The 17,125-nt window shown below is 38.8% G+C and overlaps 1 protein-coding gene across 2 annotated transcripts in view; it reads left to right on the top strand.

Annotated features, from left to right (window-relative positions):
* The window catches only part of TES (testin LIM domain protein), a 46,861-nt gene that overhangs the window by 7,398 nt on the left and 22,338 nt on the right, over window positions 1-17,125 (top strand).

The following is a 17,125-nucleotide window of genomic DNA, read 5'->3' on the forward strand; positions in this document are numbered from 1 at the left end:
CCATGCAGTATATTTGGGGAACATGCTATGGAAGGTTCTTTGTTCCTATCACACTGAGTACATAGGTATAAAAATTGGTTGGTTCCAGGTATTGTGACTTTCATTCTGGTCATATTTTAAAAAGGAGAAGAGCATAGTTTAAGATTTCCAATTTGTCTGGTCCTTAGGTATTCTGCAAGAATGCAGGACTGCTTGGGTTTGGGCCAGGCTTGAAGGGGGAGCTGTATGAAAAGCCAGGCAGCGAGGACTGCTGAGATCTCATCTGCCAAATGACAGCAAGACTACTGCTATACAAATATGTTAAATCTCTGAAATACTGGATCGTCCTCAGATTACAAGTGATTCAGCTGTGCTTATTATTGTGACATTCTGACCACCATGCAAAACTGTAAAAGAGGTTTCAGGTTGTCGTTTGCATAGTTTCTTATCTAAACAGTGAGCCTTGCAAAAAATGAGGCTGAAAGCTCAGCACACATGCCTTGGCGCTGACTCCATTAGTAAGTGTGTAGCTACAGTGAATTTGCCCTTCCCTTGACTGAAGATAAAGTGATATCATGTTTCATTGCAAAATGATCATGCATATGTTAGGTGGATTTTTGTTTCTCTGAGTATAATATCTGAAAGTGTTGATAGAATGAGTCACAAAGTAAAGGTAAAGAATGTTTCTTCCTTCATGGGGTAGTGGCCTACAATAAAAATAATTGGGAGTTAAACAAAACAAAGTTACCCTTTGTTTTTCATAGAGAATATTAAAAGGGCAATTTAAATGTAAGATTACAAAAAGTAAATTCCATTTCTATCAATATCACCTGTTGAGTTTTATATTCCACAAAACACTGTGATAGCAGCTTTGGTAGATAAAACAAGGCAGGCAGGCAAACTAAACTGATATGTAAGACAGATATGTAAGTTAACTACAACACTGGATAGAAGGAAAGAAGTGCTGTAACACAGTGTTGCTCAAAATAGCTGTCACTGTAGAATCTGTCATGGGCCAATATTATTTAAATGTTTATTTATTTTGAGAGAGAGAGAGCATGCAAGCATGAGCTAGAGAGGGGCAGAGAGAGAGAGGGAGAGAATCCCAAGTAGGCTCTGCTGTCAGTGCTGAGCCCGACACAGGGATCCATCTCACAAACCCATGAAATCAAGAGTCGAATGCTTAACCAGCTGAGCCACCTATGTGCCCCATGGACCAATACTTTTAAGAAAACACCATAAAAATGAATTACTAAAAGAAAAAAAAGGCAAATACAAGGCCAATTAAGAAATTATTAAGGGGAGGGGCACCTGGGTGGCTCAGTTGGTTAAGCATCTGCCTTTGGCTCAGGTCATGATCTCATGGTTTGTGGGTTCGAGCCTCATGTCGGGCTCTCTGCTGAAAGCTCCTAGCCTGGAGCCTACTTTGGATTCTGTGTCTCCCTCTCTTTCCGCCCCTCCCCTGCTTGCACTCTTTCTCTCTCAAAAATAAATAAGCGTTTAAAATTTTTTTTTACATTATTAGGGGCATCTGACATAAAATTTCTGTCCAATTGCTCATAATTCCTCATAGCTTACTTTCAGTTTCTTTATATGTCTCTTTACAGACTGATATCCAAGACTTTGCAGATTGCCACATTTTTGAGTAGCACTGCAATAATAGGAATACAGACGACTAGTAAGAAGTCTCAGAAGCAGAAGTAATTAACTTGAATTGGGTGGATTTGGGAGCATTTTATGGAGGAAACAACATCCAAACTAACTCCTATAGGATAAATAAGGTTCCATTAGGCAAAGAAGGCCCTGCAGGAAGAATAAATAGCATGAACCAAAGGAACACAGCTGTGAAAAGTCAGTAAGCCTTTGATAGTCATACCATTAACATTTTCAGTTTGACTCTTCTAAAATAAAGCCAAGGTACATGATCTACAGTGGTTTCTAATTCTCCTAGGTTACAGGTTTGAATCGGGGAATTGTGTCACTGAGCTAGTACAGACGCCTACTGCTAAGGATCTATTTCTCTATCCTAACCCTGATTCTTATTTATTACACTATGTCATCTCTTGAAGTCCAGGAGGAAATTTCACACCGGAGTCTATTTTGTGTAGTCTGGATTTGGCTCCAAGTTGTGGGTTGGGACTACATTGACTCCACAGACCTTTCATCCTCCTTAGATCATTGAATATCTTAAGCAAAAGGCTGGAACTGTAGCGGGCACGCCCAACTGTAGGAACCCATTTTAAGCATCTGCTTGTGCCACAGCAGTCATATGTGACATCAAGGAGAGAAGTCCAGTCTACTAGTGACTATGAGGCTATGGCAGGGGTGTGAATGTTTAATACCTGGAAATGAAGAATTGGGATTATTACTTCAGTCCGCCACACATACCACAGTGGGAATGTTGAATATTACAGGCTGAAGTATACTTTTCTGAAGATACCTCATGTATCAGCAGTCTACACAGTATCACAGACTACTGATTTTTCAGAGGCTCAGAGGCTCTTCTGAAAAATTATAAAGGAAAAGTAACCTTGCAGTATCCCTTATTTTATTTTTAGAGCTTTTTTTTTAACGTTCATTTATTTTTGAGAGAGAGAGTCAGAGCGTGAGCAGAGGAGGGGCAGAGTGAGAGGGAGACACAGAACCTGAAGCAGGCTCCAGGCTCTGAGCTGTAACCACAGAGTCCGATGTGGGGCGCAGACTCACAAACTGTGAGATCATGACCTGAGCTGAAGTCAAACACTTAACCTAGTTAGTTACCCAGGCACCCTGAGCATCCTTGTTTTTATCCTCGTCATTCTTCTGTTAGCTTTTAGACTCAGAGCTCTCCAAATTCACTCCAGCTAAGTCATACAGTCTCCATGTGAAGAAATATAGAACTAATTTTTTTTTAGAAAATGGCAAGTTGCCAAAGGTTTTTAAGGAGGGGGGGGGGTGGCTACAAATCCTGACCTTTGAAATACTGCGACAAATTGAAAATAGAGTTCACAAATGTTCAAATGTTGCTCTGTGTTAGACTGTGCCAGGGGTGGCAGAATAGAAAATTAACTGAAGAGAAATTGGCAGAAATTAAAGAAAGGTGAGGGAGGTAACAGATTTTGATGGCTTAATATCCATATTGCTTTTAAGATGTCCCAGGGAAAAACAATAGAGATGTTGTTTGTTAGTACTTTTTTCCTGGATCAAGATGAAGTCAAGGCATAGGATGGGATCATCCTGTGGGCCACTGTTGCTCACTGCACTGAACACAGGGACTTTAGAGGGAGCAGAACAGACTTTGATGTCTCCAGACATAAGTTTGAATCCCAATTTGATAGTCCCCTAGAAATTTGGACAAGTTTCTTAGTTTTCTTGGCTTCAGGAGAGCTTATCTATAAAACATGGATATTACTTCCTTTTTGGGTTATTGTGTAACTAAATAAAGCATATCTTGTAAATACTTAGAATGGTGTTAGCAATTGCTTTATCAGTGTTAATTAAAAAAACATTTTTTTTTTTTTAGTGTTTACTTGCTTTTGAGAGAGACAGGATGAGCGAGAGAGGGGCAGAGAGAGAGGGAGACACAGAAACCAAAGCAGGCTCCAAGCTCTGAGCTGTTAGCACAGACCTGCATGTGGGGCTCAAAATGTTAAATCATGACCTGAGCCGAAGTTGGATGCTTAACCAACTGAGCCACCCAGTGCCCCAATCAGTGTTAATTATTAATGTTGTTAATGTTCCCTGATCAGTTTTTTTTGTTTGTTTGTTTTAGTTAAGTAGACTTTGGCATCAATGAGTAAATGTTGGGAGAACCGAATTGCAGTGGTTATCAGCTTTACAATCCTGGATTCAGTTCTTTGCCCTGGCACTTACAAGCTGTGTGAATTTGGCAAAGCTACTTAACATTCTAAACCTTGGGATCTGGATCGGAAAATGGGTTACAACTATCTGTCTCACAGGGGTGTAAGGATGATTGAAATGAACATTTTAAAGCACAAAGTATGGTGCCTGAACAATAAATAGATGTATCATGATTATTATCAATAAATACAATCTAGAAGGAAGAAAATCCTGCATAGATCTTCAAACCATTTAATAAGCACCTGAATATATCATCAAGAATTTTATGACAGCACGCTCTCAGGATAAAATTGATACTTGGTGCTATGTTGGACACAAAAAAAATATCTAAAGTTCAACAATTGGGATGTAGTATATTATTCATTTAGTTTGTTTCCTTTTTGTAATTTTTAAATTTTGATTTTAATTTTTATAATAAAAGTAAAATTTTTTTAACGTTTTATTTATTTATTTATTTATTTATTTATTTATTTATTTATTTTTGAGACAGAGAGAGACAGAGCATGAATGGGGGAGGGTCAGAGAGAGAGGGAGACACAGAATCCGAAACAGGCTCCAGGCTCTGAGCTGTCAGCACAGAGCCCGACGCGGGGCTCGAACTCATGGACCGCGAGATCATGACCTGAGCCAAAGTCGGACGCCTAACCAACTGAGCCACCCAGGTGCCCCTAAAAGTAAAATTTTTTTAAAAATTTATTCATGTTTATTTATTTTTGAGAGAGAGAATGACAGAATACGAGTGGGGGAGGGGCAGAGAGGGAGATACAGAATCTGAAGCAGGCTCCAGGCTCAGAGCTGTCAGCATAGAGCCTGATACGGCTCGAACCCACAAATGGTGAGATCATGACCTGAGCTGAAGTTGGGCACTTAACTGACTGAGCCACCTAGGCACCCCAAAAGTAAAGATTTTTTAAGTAATCGTTCCTAGTACTTGTTTGAGCAGGCACCATGCGCTAGTCACTATAGGAAAGATTCAAAGCTATATCAATGAGGCTCTCAGGAGGGGGCATTTGATTTAACATGACTAGGTATTATGTTTTCCTAAACAGAATCTTCCTCAGAGATTTTGTGATAAATTGCAAAAATAGCCACAATATTTTGCAACACTTCCCATTAAAAAATGGAATCTATTTTCCTACCTTTGACTCTGGGCCGCCAAAAAAGTATGGTAGCAGTGATGTGTGTGCTCCAAGCTTGGATGTCAACAGGCCTTGTCTCCTTCTACTTTCATGGAACCTTGCTGCTACTATGGAGCTAGCCTACCCCAGCCTGCTGGGGGATCAAAGACCACATGTAACAGATGAAATATATCAGCTGAGGCTCCTCTAGGCCAGCTGTCCCTAGTTGACCTGAAAAGTGACGGCAGATGCGGTGAACCTAGCTGAGACTAGAAAAACCATCCAGCTAAACCCAGTCCAAAGTGCCAAACTGGAAAAGCCATGAGCAGAATATTATGATCATAAACTTCAGAACGAATGGTTATTTTAAGCCAGTATATTTAAGTACTGCTAGGCAGTCAATCATAATTTACACACCCTCTATTGTTAGAATGTAAGTCTTCTCAGCCTCCCACACTGAAAGCTACAGGAAGGGTCTTAGAAAAGGCTTTTCTCACTCTGAGTTATCTTCATAGCCCTCTGTATGTGTGGGGAAAAAAAAAAAAAAAAGAATCAGGACACTGTAGCTTCCCTGACATCACTGGTCACTTCAGAATAGGCTGTTTCTAATATATCAGATCTACGTTTTATTTCTTTACTAATTGTTCTGTTTATCAAGATAAAGGAAACTTAAATTCATCTGCAACTGACATTTGATCCTAGTTGTAAAAAGGTGGTATATGCATGTTTTGAAAGTGGTCTTTTTCCCCTGAACCCTAGACAAATTTAAAATGATGTCTGTGTACCTTTTGTAGCGCAGAAATCTTTGGACTGTGGTCTAACTATAAAATAAAAAGCATGTGAATCCATCCCATTTCTCTAATGGATCAAACATCAAAAACCAAGTCAGGGGCACCTGGGTGGGTCAGTCAGTTAAGCAACTGATTCTTAATTTCTGCTCAGGTCATAATCTCATGGTTTGTGGGATCGAGCCCCTCTGTGCTGACAATGAGGAGCCTGCTTGGGATTCTCTCTCCCCCTGTCTCCACCCCTCCCCTGCACGTGCTCACTCACTCTCACTCTCTCTTTCAAAATACATAAACATTTTTAAAAAAGAAAAGAAAAAAATGGGTCAAAAATTAGTTAAGGCTCTTATGTTTACACAGAACACCACATGAACATAATTCTCTTGTTTTTCCAGAGTAAGGGATGGTGTGAAAAAACTATAGACAATAAGTAAATATGCATGCAGCATCTGGAATTAGGGTTTCCTACATCTCTCCCTGCCTTTCCCAGGTTCCGAGACCCCCAATCTGTGCTGTTAGACTTTGTTTTTGTTCTAAAGGCCCCTGACGCCAATCCTGGGCAAAAGTAGAAAATGCAAATCCTGTCATTTTGTACTTTTTATCCTCCCCCACTCCTCGTTGCCATTCCTATGCCTTCTCTCCATTGGCCTTTACTTTCTATGTTCCCTTGGATCCTCTGGCTTTCCTGGGCAGCCTCCTGGAATGGCGCTCTCAGCCAGTGCCACAAGCCTCCCCTTCTCTGCTCTGTGAGGACACACCTGCACTGCTCTCTCCCTGCCTGTGCTCTGATTAGATAAGCAGCTAGTGGCAATAAATAACACAAGGGCATAGTCATCTTCCCCACGCCCTCACTCATCTGTTATAACAGGTTACTCCTAAAGGAATGATACTCTAGCCTTTAGGTCTGGCAAAAATGATGCCAATGTTCAAGTTTTAGGATATACAGAGTCTTAATAAAGGCCTCTCAATATACAGCTATGTGTGGGATACACTCTTTACAGTCAGCTGTTGAGATAGTGACACAAGACCAAATTAGGATTGTTTGTTTGATCTAAATTCTTTCAAGGGACTACTACAGACGCCTTTTGGACTCAGATTTTTAAAATCCCTTTTATAGCTAATAATTGGGAAGCTTTGAGGGCTGTGTATAAAAGCACATGCCATTGCAGAGTCCTTCCAGGGAGCCGGAGCTCAGCCAATCCTATTAAAAAACTATTTCAGCCGCAATCATAACCTATTAATTGTGACATTTTTATAGCCTGCATTGTCTTTCTCAAAGTAACGGATTGAGAGAAGGCCTTTTTTGAGTAGAGTCTACAAAGGAGGTATTCTATTGGTGAATATTTCAAGCAACTTCCTTTAAGCAATAGAATAGAAATAACTTGATAGTAGTCAGCTCGAAACATGTTTATAAGGAACCAGCATAAACTGAACAGACAATACATTTTTAAATCATTTGCTTACCTAAAATGAGTGTAGATTTTTTTAAAAACCTAAAGTATTTTTTCCATAGTAAAACTGTGAGGATACATTGGGTTTCAATAGGTAAGCAGTACTAGAAAAATAGTTAGGAATTGCTGACTATAAATATTACCTAATTGGAATTAAGTAATTTGCATCCTGACATCACAAAGAAGGGCTATGTATTTTTTTCTTTTACTTAATTCCATCACCAGATAGATTTATGTAATAGAACAAAGTTTATATAAATCTTTTTCCATTTTTAATGTGGAGGAGGACTATGGCATATTATAAAAATAGTGAATTTTTTGTCTTAAACATATTTTTGAAAATTTCTTTCTAATCAAACCTGATATTCTGTATTCTATTTTATGATTGTGTTCTAAAACACAAGAAATATGTGTGTATATATGTACTACACAAGTGTGTATATGTGCTGAGATTGATGGAAAATAAGACTGAGAGACTAAAAATCATATTCTACCCTGTCTTCCGGAAGACTGTTCCCTGGGCCTGACTGAGTAAATAGCTAACAGACTGAGAGGAATAAGAATATTTATATGTAAGGAGCAAAGCTCTGTGTTACTATGCCCGTTTGATTGAAGAGACACTTAAATATTTGAAATGGAAAAAAATAAAGACAAGAGTGGTAGATAAGCACACCCTATACCCCTTCACTTTGTAATATGTCTGTCTCATCACAGATCACTTAGTCTTTGGATTTAAAATCAAAACAGAAAAGAGGTTGTGGAAGGAAGCTTCTAAGATGGCCACCATTGATTCCCAACTCCTAGAATTCATACTTTTGTCTATTCCCCTCCCCTTGAGTGGGCTGGACCTGGTCAGTTGCTGCCAAAGAGTGTGACATGGCAGAAGTGGTGGTATGTCCCTTCCGAGATTAAAGGCCACAGCTTCCATCTTGGGTGCTCTCACTCTCTCTGGGATCATTTGCCCTGGGAAAAACCAGCTGCCATGTCATGAGGCACCCCTGTGAGACAGCTTAAAAGTGTGTCTTGGCCCCAGTCAAGCTTTGTGATGCCTGCATCCCTGGCTGACCCTTGCTTGATTGCAATGTAGGAAGAGGCCCTGAGCCAGTCCACCTCATTAAGCCACTCCCAGCTGGCTGACTGTGAGATCATAAATGTTTATTTTCAGCCCCTAACTTTTGGGGGTAATTTATAACCAATACAGAGATTTTCCATTATAAATGTAGAAATTTCGTGATTTGAAAAACATGACAAGTATTACTTCAGTTTTTGCCTCATTATATCACCCCTGGGCATTATATGGAATCTTTTATATGATGTATAAATACGTAACATAGCAAATAATTTTTAGTATTAATGATAAGTCTACATATTTTGAATAAAGATCTTTCAAGTTTGAGATTTAACTTTTTCATTTGTATTTCACTGTTTCTTTTTGTTTTTATTTTTCACTTTTATTTTTTCCAGGGGATGATATAAAAATACTTTGGATTCATTGTTTCTTTTAAAACATTTTCTCTCTTGTTATACCATTGGAAGAATCCTATTTTGCATCAGGATCCTGGAGATTTTCCTTGACCCACACCCTATTCTTTTGAGGGTCCTCTTGCATGTGTGAATAATCACCTCGGGGCCTTTAGCGTTAGTGCAGCTGGTGTCCAGACATTCAGGTTCCTTGTCATCAGTCTCACATTTGTCTAAGAAGGAGGAGCTCCGGCTAGTGACGAATAGGCAGTCTTTGAGATCAAAACCTATTGTTCCAGAGGAGTTACAGATGAGGAATATTACTCATTTAAATTATTATTTGTCTTCAAACTCTCATTTTGAAGAAGAAAAAATGATGAGTTTGTAGTTAAGAGCTCAGGATTTGGAGTTATAATTGCTAAGATTCAAATCTCACTTCTGCCACTTGCTAGCGGGGCAGTCTTAGACAAATTACTCAATCTGTCCAAGTCCCAGTTTCCTCGTGTGTGAAATTGGGAAGATTAACCTTTCCCATAGGTTGTCTTGTGAATTAAATGAAATGGTGTCTGTATTGTGCCTGGCAGTAGTAACATCTTAACAATTGGTGGTGGTGGAGGTATAAATACCACTGTCATTAAGTATAAAAAAATATATAATTAGAAATGTTTCAAGATATCATGCCAGAACTAAAATTCATTATTGATTTGTAGAAGAAAGCAGCAGGATCTACTTCTGATCTTGTCAAAAATTTACCATGATTACTGAAGTTGTATAGATGTCTTAGGTAATCTGCTGCATCTCAGACTGAAAATAGACAAATTGCCTTGGCGACAGTCCCTGTGTCACTTACTTGATACTGGTACTGCCTTAAGAAATGTAGGGACAGATTGAGTGGGAGTCATCTATTTAATTTATTAAAGTTCCAGGAAGACTGACACAGTACCTCCAGAATAGAATTTATTATAAACTATTTAGGCTGAAAGATCACTTGTTTCCTTTTTTCCTAATACAATAATCTGTGTGATGGTTTACTACTGTGTGCGAACAAAAAGATGTCACTCCATTTGGCTCACAGTGGATTTTATGATACAGATTCATGTAGGGCTCTGGCTTTGAAAGTTATGGCACTGAAAAACTGAAGGAATGTGGAAATGAATTGTGGAATCTACAGTGAAGAGGTTTATTCCCATTTGTAAGTGCTATTGACAGCTGAAGACTGTTAATTGATTATTCTATTCTTGAGCTATAATCCTTGGTGTCAAGTTAAAAATTATATTGATTTCTATTTTCAAAAAACTAATTTACTCTTTATCTAATCCAAGATCTTTCCATGTTCATGACCTACATTTAGGCATTAGTGGTTAAGAATGGGCCTTCTGCAATACAGCTGACCTGAGGCAGTTAACAATTCTCTGCTCCAGCTTTTCATCTGTATGAAAATGCACATAGTAATTAATAGTACTTCAGACTTTCATAGGTTTGCTGTGAGGATAAAATGAGATGATCCGTGTAAAAATCTTAGAACCATGCCTGGCAAAAACCACCCCTACCACAGCTTTCTTCTTTTTCTTCTTTTTAAAAAATTTTTTATTATTTTAATTTTTATTTTTTTGAAAAGCAATGGGAGTTCCTGGAGTAAAAGTATCATGTTAAAAGGTCATTAAATAATTAAGACCAGTATTAAATAAATAAATAAATAAATAAATAAATAAATAAATAAATAAAACTTGCTGGCATTTCTGTCAAGCTCAGCCTCTATGACAAGCATCAGGAGTTCAAATATGAGCAAGAAACTTGTAGTCTAATGGGGTAAACTGATGTGTAAGTAATCATAGCGTGTGGAAAGGGACTAAATAATAGAGTGATAGGAATTTAGAACTTGGCTGAGAATAGTCCAAGAAGGGCATCACGCAGTAACTGATGTTTGGATTAGGTCTATAGAAAGTAGGATTTTGCCAGATGGAGGGGAAATGGAATGAGATCCAGCAAAGGGAAAAGCTTTTCTGGAAGCAGAGGTTTGCAAGGGAGGTGTGGGTTGAAAACCAACTTCTCTGCAATGCTAAGGCATGTCGAATTCATTGAACTCATTGAATTCATTGAACTCATCTAACAAGTGGAATGTGGTGATCATCTTTAGGTTTTATTAAAATAATTTTGAGAGTGGCAATAGGATGCTTTCAAATGGAGTGGTCAGCTAGGAAAGTGTGGTCCCAGGCTGACCTGATAGAAGTTTGAACATTGAGCAGTGGAGTGGAGGTGAGGAAACAAACCATGTAGTTCTTAGAGGACAGACCAGCAAGACTTGGAGCATAGTAAGCATGGCTAGACAGAGATAAGGAGGACTCTGGGCCCCAGTTTGTGTGACTAGGTGAGTGGTGATGTCTCTTTCTTCGTTCTTCCTCTTATGTATTTCAAACTTTAGTGAGAGATGCACAGTTTTTGTTCTTATAAGCAAAGAAAAAGATGGAGCAATTTTATTAGAAATGATTAATAGTAGCTCTTAATCATGATAAATTATCTCTTTGTATTCTCATCTAAGAAATTTGCCAAACTATAAAAGCTGAAGGATACCTCTATTTTTATATTTAAGTCTGGTTTTCTGTGTAACCTAGCCTTTTTCGGGGGGTGGAGGTGGGTATTGCCATTGTTGACAGAGCTTGGAAAGCAGCCAAAGAACAAAAAATGGAAAACATTTTAAGTTTTTGTGTCACAAATTAATCAAAATGAATTGATTCAGGTGGGGAGAACTTCACAGATCACAGATCAGTTTTCAAAAAGAGCTATGTGCTGAGAGAGATCATTTTTTGGAAATGTAGTTCCTTTGTTCAGAATATTCATTTATATAAACAAGATCTAAAATGCTCTTTAAGAATATAATATGAATATATGTATATATACATATGTGATAGGTAGGTAAATAGGCATGTACATGTACAGAGAGAGAGAATTTATGTATATTTCATATAATCTACCTTGGTCTGCTTCATTCCAAAATGATTAAAGAAGTCTTAGTAACACTTGCTTGTTTAGTAACCACATATGATTCTTTGCTCCGGAGGGAAATTTGGTTATGAAAACAGCATGAATCAGATGATCTCACCCTGAATGCTGCATAATATCTTCCAGATTCAAATTATCTCCAAATCAACTCAGACCATGTTTAAAATACCAGATGTTCCGTAACCTTCTTTCCTTTTTTCTTAAAGTATCTGACATGCAATAGCCTTTCCTGGGTCAGAAGGGTCACTTGAAATGTTGCCAACCTATCTGGTTACCTGAAATTATGAATACAGAGAAATTGATCCCATTTCTTATCCTAGAATACTAAGCAGGGGACAAGGGGTGTTTGGAGGCACAGATCATGGTAATGTAAGTTCTGGAGCCTATAGTTAAGGATATTTTAAAAATCTTACTTGTCTAGGACTAGCATTTCAGGATAAATACTATAGTCATTTTTATTTTTTCAGTTGACTTTGATAGGTATTCCTAAAGCCTGACCATAGCTTTTCCAAATATAGTCAATCCAAAGGATCTGTTTTTTTGGACACTGAAGAAGAAAAATTAATCTGTCATATCCTTGTATTGACGCTGGCCAGAATGTGTTACTAAAATTATATGAAGTAAGTAGAGAGCTTTGGGACCTGTGTGCTTATGAAAAACATGCGTTTTTAGGCACCAAGTGTTGATTCTGCAGGGAATACCATATCACATTTGCTACTAAAATGATTACATGTAACAGAACTGTATCTCAGCTCTCAGAACTTAATTTTTTTTGTTTCCTATATAAACAACTCCTCCACACTGAATTCCAAAGGATTCTGACCAATAAGAGGCAATAATCTATTAGCTTTCTCAAATGACTACTGTCTATTTAGTGTTTAGATGTTGAGCAGATGACTATGCCGAATAACAAACTCAGGTAAAGTTAATCTGAAACATGATTTACAGTCATAATTTTAGAATTAAAAAGTTTGTTAGAGTTAATCTAACTCAATCCCTTCATTTCATTATCCACTTGAGGAAATCCAGAGAAGAAAATGACTTCTGAAATCCCTAGGCCTAGCAGTAACACCTGGGGACCAGACCACAGTTTTCCAACTCCCTTGAGTGCTCTTTCTACATTTTCACAGTTCTCTGTTTAGCCAAGTCGTTCTTGATCATTTCCTTAATACCTGGGATGACTAATTCTCACAACATATTACCTATGAGCACACATATCTTGGTGTTTACATTAGTCCAGGGATCTGGACTTCACTTTCTAAACAGCCAGGTTGCCAGCACTTTCTGGGCCCTCACTCCCCTGCACATACTCTGGGTGTCATCATGTAACACCTTGTCTGTTCTTACCCCTCACCAAGAATTCTCAAGCGCGGACACCTGGGCAGAGAACAACCTATAAGATCTGGATGTCTGAGAGTAACCACCAAGGCTCTTGAGGAAAGAAGGATGCTAACCAGAGGGTTCAGCCTGTGCTAAGAATAAAGGGGAGGGAAGAAGTCTAGGCAGAAGAGGCCTGGGTCCTGCACTTCAGGGAATCCTCAATACAGAAGTGAAGGAGGGAGAGAAATTGGCTGAGCCCTTAGGGTAAATCGAGTTCCATACTCTTGCACTGGAAGAGCCAGGGAATCTCAGCTTCTGTGACCTCTGACCAAAAAGGTCTGGAATAGGGGAGAAACTGCTCGAGGCAGCTCTGGCTCTGAAACTCATTTTACTATAGAGTGGAATTTGTACACTTGCCTTCACGTGATATGTTTGACTTGGGAAGGGAAGGATAGCAGATGCCTAGATGCCTAAGTTGTGGCAGAAACAGAAACAGAAGAAATTTGCCTCATACCAGTAGAAATATGTCTATTCTGGTACAATTTTATCATATAAATTGGATTTAACAGGATTAGAGAACACATTGCATTCTAGATGTGGAACTAGCCACACACTAGAGTGTGAACCACATTTCTTTGTTATTAGTGGCACTATGCTTTTTTATCCTAACAGAGGTTTATAAAGAGGGGAAGAATATGGAAGAAGTTCTCACCCAGTAAGTGACATGGGTTAGAGATCTTCATTGCTGGGAATCAAGCAGGTTTTTTTATACCTATATATTTATAGCTATAAAAATAATTTCTTTTAATGAAATTCCTCTAGAAAAACAAGTTCATTCCCAGTGTGAAACTTACTAATCATGATAGCTGCGAACAATGGTTTTAAAAACTAGGTGTCTTTTTTATTGTGGGTTTATTTTTAATTAGAACTGCTTTCATTGAATTGTGGCAGGAGAGTGTATCATACTGCCATGATCTCATTCCACTCCTTCATGCTCCTGTTCCCTCTCTATGATACTTTCAGAGTCCCCTCACAACTTGTGTCTGAGTGTTCGGGGAAGATGAAAGTGTGTGCGTGTGGAGAGGTGGGAAGGAAACTTTCTTCAGGTGGTCATAAACCGTGGTAGGAGGAACCTGTCTGGAGACTTAGCTGGCCTTCCAGGCAAGCCCGAGTGGGTGGAAGAACACGGGAGCAGTGCTTCCTGAGTCCTCCTGGCAAGCTGCAGAGCCATTTTCTCAGATTACGTCTTCTTTCAGAGTCAGGTGTTCTAATCTCCCTGAGGGGTCCCCTCTGTGGCTTGGCCAGCAGAGCTTGAGGGGTGGGTGCTCTTGCTCCCCAACTCCCCACCCAGTGCCTTTCTCTAGTGCTTCTTCCTTACCAGTCTCATCCTTGGAAGATTATGTTTTCCTTGGGAAAAGGAAAAGATAAGGTGAAAACAAAACCCCACTCTGCCTGTGGCAAGTCTGGTCCTATCACCACCTTTTGAGTGCTCTGAGCTGTCCCTGCTCTAACAATTCCCGCTTCTGCCACAGACCTTCGCATAACTGTCCCCTCACCTTGAATGTGCTTCCTCCCCCTCCCCCTCCCCACTGAGTTAGGAGCCGCTCATCCTTTCAGCGCAGTTCAAGCAATATTTGTTCAAAACAGCCTTCCTAACCTCCCTGACAGATTCATATCTTCCCGACCTAGAGCGCTCAGGCCACCTGCATTTGTAGCCCTTTCCCTTTAAACAGAGATGGGCCAGGAAATCTTTGGAAGCCGCAGGGAAGTTCCACCAAGGCACTGAGTGGAGGGCCTGCCACACATGGGGTGTGAGATCAGCGTGCTGTTGACTAGCTGCACAGCCAGGGCAGAACTGCTCTCTTGATTTTCCTTTCCCGGCCTCTTACACCAGGGGGGATGCCCAGGCCTGTCCAGCAATAAGAGCATGTGGGCCACTTTAAAAGACATGTTCATGAAACATCACCAGTTCTAATAATCCTAATAGATAAACTGATAACTATTTTAAGAGGAATAAAAAGCAGGTAGGAAGGAAACAACTTGGCCCTTTCCAATGCTGACTTTATGTTGGCAATGAACTACGCTGGGCCTTACTGTCATATCTCTGCTGACCAAGTAGGGTTCTGGTTATATTAGCTAAGCTTCCAGAATTCATTCAGAATTCGAGAACGAGATGGTATTTTTCCACTGTGCTTGCTGTATTTTATTAAGGCCAGTGTTGCTCAGACCAGGTGATTCAGATTTGAAGGCAGGTAAGAATTTGTTTATTATTAATTTAATTCCATATGTGTGTGCATATATCTGTCATGAGATAAATGTATTTCTTACTGTGAATGATGCACAGGAGAGTTTAGAAGCAGCTGATTTGAGCTAAGCTATGTGATTAAGTCTTAATAACGTCATCTTAATTTTCATGTGGGAGCAGAGTTTGGCAGGAGATGAATGGAACACCGTATGAAGGAAATCCATACACCAGGTGGATTCGGGATTCTTAACTCTCCTGTAATGGAAAACTTGAAAGAGCTTGAAAAAGAATACACTTTTTTAGATTTGCTGTTCATTTTAGTCTGGATATCGTAATGGAGAAAATTCTTTAATTACATTCCTTGCAAAAGACCAGAAAATTCAAATAATCCGTTCCTCTCTCTCTTTTGCTTAACCCATTTTACTTCCGTAGTATGAGCTGTGATCACTAGCGACAAGGAAACAATTCAATTCCTTAAAATAATAATAATAATAAAGTGTCATCTAGTATTAAAGTATATAATTTCAACATCTTTTGAAAATTGGTAATGGGGGCATGGCAAAGGTGATGAAATTTAGTTAATACTGGACAGTTTGAGATGGTCTGACTTAAAAATAATGTGGGTTCCCCTGAGCAGCTGGGTAGATCTTCGTTACGGTAAGAGGATGTGGTCATTTTCTTCAGAGAAAAAAAGGAAGGGCTTCATCTAAACTTCAGGGCATGGTCAGACTGAGCTTTCAAGGAACAAATTACAGTGTGGTTTAGATTACGTAGCAAAAACACAACTTGGCAAAGTTACAAAAGGGTGCCATGGTAGAAAATCTATTGTTTGTCCAGCTTGAACTCTTACCCCAGGCACTAGCTGCTAAGGAATTTGTCGGGAGTCACTGATGTGATATTTAAAACAGAGTAGCCTGGTCGCTGGTGATTTGCCGATGGGATGATATAAAGTGGGCTGATCTTTAATATCAATAGTTGGGTAAAAGAGCTTACATTGCCTTCTTGGGTCCTTCCCTCATCTGCACTCTTTCCTCTTTTGTTTATTAAGTCATGTCTCAGTAAGTTCCCAAGGATTGTTGTTTATTGTGATTAAAAAATAGATTGTTATAATTAGGGCAGTAGTACACCCCCTCTATTCCCACCCCAGGCGTAAAAGCACAGGCTTTGGTGTCAGAAAGACCTGGACTCAGATCACTTCTCTACCATTTATTTACATGTTGGTCTTAAGCAAGTTCTGTAACCTTCCTGAATTTCAGTTCTCATCTCTAAAATAGAGAATAATATTGCTTTTGAGATTTTATAAGGTTTTGATAAGTGCTTACCTCTATTCCTTGCATTCAACATATGTTATTGCTATTATACTTATAAATAATAACATTTTGAATATAATAAATATAGAAATAATGAACAAAATTGACCATATGTTAATAAAATAAATGAATAATAAATAATAAATGAAATAAAATTACTTGAATCATAATTCCTAAAATCTTTTTTATATTCCTTGTTTGCTAAAAAAAATATGTCATTTGGGGACAGGCTTGCTTCCCAAGCTCTGGCTCTTTAACTCCCTGTTCCTATTGCATACAGGGCATTTAGTGACCAAAGAAATAAATTCATGACTTTTTGCAACTTGCAGTATTTGTAGTCCTCTAAACAGTTGTATTCTGATGCTTTTCCTTTCATGAAAAAATCAGTAAGAATACAAGGTATGTTGAGTAGGTATTTGGAGTCCCCATATCCATACCTAAGTGTCCTCATTGACCAAACAATGTGATACTCATAAAAGATTTGTTTGCAACTTCTATCAACAGGAGTGGTCATATGTGGAATTTAAGAATCAAAACAGATAAACATAGGGGAAGAGAAGCAAAATTAAGATAAATACAGAGAGGGAGACAAACCATAAGAGACTCTTAAATGCAG

The sequence above is a fragment of the Felis catus genome, chromosome A2 (assembly GCF_018350175.1).
Source record: "Felis catus isolate Fca126 chromosome A2, F.catus_Fca126_mat1.0, whole genome shotgun sequence".
NCBI lineage: Eukaryota > Metazoa > Chordata > Mammalia > Carnivora > Felidae > Felis > Felis catus.